Source organism: Nanorana parkeri, unplaced genomic scaffold (genome assembly GCF_000935625.1).
Source record: "Nanorana parkeri isolate BGI_ZX_2015 unplaced genomic scaffold, ASM93562v1 scaffold169, whole genome shotgun sequence".
NCBI classification, from domain to species: Eukaryota; Metazoa; Chordata; class Amphibia; order Anura; family Dicroglossidae; genus Nanorana; species Nanorana parkeri.
The window spans coordinates 186,638-191,604 of NW_017306437.1; positions in this window are offsets into that span (position 1 = coordinate 186,638).

The following is a 4,967-nucleotide window of genomic DNA, read 5'->3' on the forward strand; positions in this document are numbered from 1 at the left end:
TTATATTTGACTCATTTTTTTTATTGTTTTACTTTTTATTCACCTTTTTTATTTTAATTAGTATTTGGTTATTATTTTTTACTTATTACATTATTTTTTTATGAAAACATTTTTTTTCCCCCTTAACTTTATTGCTATGACACAGGAGCTAAAAAGCCCCTGTGTGATAGCATTTGGAGGTGACAGGTTTATTGAACCTGTCACTACCAATACAGGAGTTCTAGCGCAGCACAGCACTGTGCTGGAACCTGGAACTCCTGTGACTGCTGTGAGAGAGAGCCTGCGAGTGTAGCTCTCCCCTCTCACTCTGTACATGAAGCAGAGTGGGCAACGGACGTTCCCCGCTCTCCTCCCCACTCTGCTCCCTGCTCTCCATCCTGAAGATCCCCGGAGAGAGGCGGCCAGCTAGGAGAGAGGTACAGTACGCAGGGGGGTGGGGGTGGAGGACGGACCTCCAGTCTTATTACAAATGATCTTGGCAACATCGCTGTGATCTCTTGTAAATGAACGAGCGGCTTCCCCAAAGCAGGGCTGAATGTAGAAAACAACTAGCCGCCCGGAACTGCATATCCCAGGCGTCGGGAGATTCTACACCCCTGCCGCCCCTCTGCTCCCTGCAGCCCTGAGGCCAGGCCTCAGGTAGCCTTGTGGGAAATCCAGCCCTGTGTGTACCCGGCTTTAGTACATAGGTTTACACTGCTTCTAAAATGAGATCTGGTGCGCATGATGCGATGCTGCAGTTCATGGGTCATTTTCAGGTCTACTCTAACTTTAAAGCCCAACTTTTCTTTAAAGCGTTTGGATAGGCTTGGGAAGAGCAAATATATCCGTCAAGTTTTTCTTGCTTGTCATAGAAAGATTTTACCACACTTCTTCCTGTTCCTATGACAAAAAATGCAGGACCAGCAAGAAAAAACTTGCTGGTCCTGCATTGTAATGTCCGAATGCCTGCTACCAACGGCGCGCCAAACGGAAGCGGCTTTGAGGGGACTGGTCGACAGGGGAGAAGGAAGCCTGTAGGACAAAGATATCTATCTTATGCACCCCCCTTCATACCCCAATCAACTAGCTGGAATTAGGGCCTCTGTTAGTGGGCTTTTCTCATTCAAAATGGGTTTTGTCTTCTCATATAAGTCTATGGGAGTGCAAAACCTGCTTGAAGTAGGTCAAATGGAGGTCAACTGCAGGTCAAATGCACCCATCCGTGAACTCTGAATGATCAGGGAATCAAATGGAGGCCATCGAACAAGCCCAAATCTTGTCAACACAGGCCCTCAGTATCACAGGTGACAAAAATTAGAGGTCACAGGCTCACTAGGCAAATCGAGACTGGGGTGGAAAAGTTGATGGAGACAGTTTTTCCATTCTGCCTCAGTACGTCTAGAACAAATGACTAAAAGACTAAGGCACAGACACTGTGGTGTATTTTAGTTTTGTGCTGCCCTAGGCAAGACTAAACCTGGACACCCCCCAATTTAAATTTGCCCCACCCCTTCCTGTTGAAAACATTTTGCGTAACCTGTCAGTCGCTGAATACAGCATGCACGCTGTATCCAGCTTCTGACAGGTTGTGAGCATGCACGCTGTATCCAGCTTCTGACAGGTTGCGAGCATGCACGATGTATCCATCTTCTGACAGGTTGCGAGCATGCACGCTGTATCCAGCTTCTGACAGGTTGTGAGCATGCAGGCGGTATCCAGCTTCTGACAGGTTGCGAGCATGCACGCTGTATCCAGCTTCTGACAGGTTGCAAGCATGCACGCTGTATCTAGCTTCTGACAGGTTGAGAGCATGCACGCTGTATCCAGCTTCTGACAGGTTGCGAGCATGCACGCTGTATCCAGCTTCTGACAGGTTGTGAGCATGCATGCTGTATCCAGCTTCTGACAGGTTGCGAGCATGCAGGCTGTATCCAGCTTCTGACAGGTTGCGAGCATGCACGCTGTAGCCAGCTTGTGACAGGTTGCGAGCATGCACGCTGTATCCAGCTTGCATGCGTGCTGGGGTCACTTTGTTGTCACTGCATTTAATAAAATAGAAATTATGGGGACACAACCAGCCTGTCATTACTAAGGGTGATATAGGGTCACTTTGTTGCCACTGCATATAGTACAATAGAATGGTTGTGGGGGGGATGTGAGGGTGGCATGGGCACACAGACAGGGGACTTGCACACAGAACAGCTGACAGTCATCAAAAAAATCTAGTAAGTGGGTGTGTCTTTCCCCCTCGGCACAGCTGACACTGTTGTCGGTGAAGTGACTCAGGAAAGGGCCCCTGCTCGGGCCTCACATGGGCTGCAGCTATGCTGAAGACTGAGCAAATTCTCCATCTGAAGACCCAGCAGGGCCAGACCCGGCGAGCCATGAGGGAGCATTATCTGAGGAAGGATGTGAGCTGCAGGGGCCTGCTGTGTGTAGCCTGTGACTGGGGAGAGAGGTCTTCTTCCATGTCCATTCACCTCCTGCTGGCCCTTAACATGTAAGCTGTGCCTGAGACTCTCCAGACTCTGCCTACTCCCGCCTTAAACTCCGAGCATGGGATCCGTGCTAAGCAACGAAGGAAGCAGAGATCACAAAGCCCTGGCTACAGAAGACCCCAACCCCAGCTACGATTGTGCCCTGTGCCTGGAGATCCTGAACGAGGCTAATGATGACACAATGTGGCCATGTTAATGGCAGGTGAGGAGCTCACTGGTTTGGGGGCGAGTGCGGTGAAAAATGCCACACCCCTGAAATGTGCCATCCAAGGCAAATGCCTAGATTGCCTTGCGGTAGATACGCCCCTGCACAGACACAGATGGTAATGTGTTCCTGTTGGCTACATGAAGCTGATGTGTGGTGGGTATGTTGGGTATCCAGGGAGCATAAGTGTGAAGTTGGGCTTACAAGAAGAGTCAGGGTGCCTCAAGGAACTTTTTTTTCGTTTTGGATAGAGTGGAGAGGGATTAAAACACCGATCAGGTTTTTAGTACTGTCTGTGGCCCTGTAGGAAGATCACCCTTTCCATTAGTCCTGGGTGGCCATTATCACCAAGAGTAAAAGTGAAATAAAGCTACAAGCTTCTTCCCCGCTGCTTCCCCGCTTTACATTTAGCTCTGCTTGCCCAAAGCAGGGCTCAATGTAGAAAACAACTGCATGTCCCGGGCGTCGGGAGGTGGGAATTCCACACCCCTGCTGCCCCTCTACTCCCTGCTGCCCAAGGCCGGGCCTTGGTTGGCCTTGTGGGAAATCCGCCCCTGCTGGTGACAGCAGGGATTTTCCTCATTTTCTAAGGTATTTTGTCATCCCTTTTGTATTTATATGACCTGTAGGCCTCAGACACTCAGTGCCACGCTTTTGCGGATTTTTGTTTTCTGGGGGGAAAAATGGCCAATATCTTTTGAACAGCAATATTCTGCTGTTTGCGAGTGATTGCTTCATTGTACACAGTATTTTTACAGGAATATTCTCCATACAATGCATTGTTTACATTATAATACAATTCACAGGGATATAATCCTTCAGTCAATATTATACTAGTACTGTAAGACACTTCTTGTACAGCAAAAAGTTGTTGCTGAACAAATAATCCACCTTGTTCAGTCACGTTAATCAGAAGGAAGCTGCCAGCTTTTATGCACAGATAACTCTACATCTAGAAAATAGATTTACTGCAAATCTTGTAAGAAACAAAAATCTGCTTTCACACTTTACAGTGGATCTGTTACTTACACACAATAGCACATCAAACCTGTCTAGATTCTTTCATCGATTTTCTTACCTGTGATGATGAAGGTGCTGATCTAGAATAAACAGGCAATCCTGGCATGCACCATAGGCTCCTGGTCACCTTTGAATTGTTATGTGCAGATTACTGCAACCAGAAAATATTTTGGCTTATTACATACATGAAACATGAGACATACCCGCTAGATAGAGTGTCAGTATAGTTGATCCTGAAACTTGGTTTTGAAATAAATTTCATGAATTCAGATGTCCAGAGTGTCTGTGACAGTTTTCATTCATCCAGGTCATGGTATATCTGTAAAAAAATAAGTCAAGGCAACTGGACTTTCTGTATTTTTCTTGAAGACGTTTCACTGGTCATCCAACCAGCTTTCTCAATTCAGAATGACCTGTACAATTGTATTTATTTATTCCCAGATAATTTTTTGTACAAGCCATTCTGAATTGAGAAAGCTGGTCGGATGTCCAGTGAAAGGTCTTCAAGAAAAATACAAGTCCACTTGCCTTGACTTATTTTTTTACAGATATATCAGATGTCCAGAGCTTTACTGTTATTTATCATGTGGATTTTCAATAGGCTGCCAGAGGTAGGATTTTTTAAGGAAGGCTCAGGATGATTTTTTATCCATGTCGTCTTAGACAGGGCTGCCGGGTGCTTTCCAAGCTATTCTGCACAATTTTACACCAGTTGCTGCTCTGTAATACACACCTTTTGGATCCTGATCCTATTGCCTTCACTGAGATATCCAATTCAAAATACAAAATTCATGACTTGCACATTTTTTGAAGGTTGCCCAAACCACAGATAGATGTTCAACTTTTCAGAAAATTTCTCATCACTACTTATTAGATATTTCAAGAGTATTCAAGAAATGATATAATTTTAGATTGTAAGCTATCATGGGCAAGGCCTTCCGTACCATCTTGTCTTGAATTGTAGTGTGATTGTAATGTCTTCCTTATATTGTAAAGCGCTGCGCAAACTATTGGCGCTATATAAATCCTCTATAATAATAATTACTATAATCTTCCAGTGCTCATGTCTCATTTTGCATATGATGGTTCCTGCATAAACTCTTCTTGTTATAAATAAAAAATATATTAAAAAAAAAATCAACATTTCTATAACAGTATCAAAAAGTATTTTACTCCCCACTAGCCAGTCATGCTAACACATCCTGCAACTACTGTAAATGTATAAATATGGGAAACATAAAGGGCATTTGATACTTCCTCTT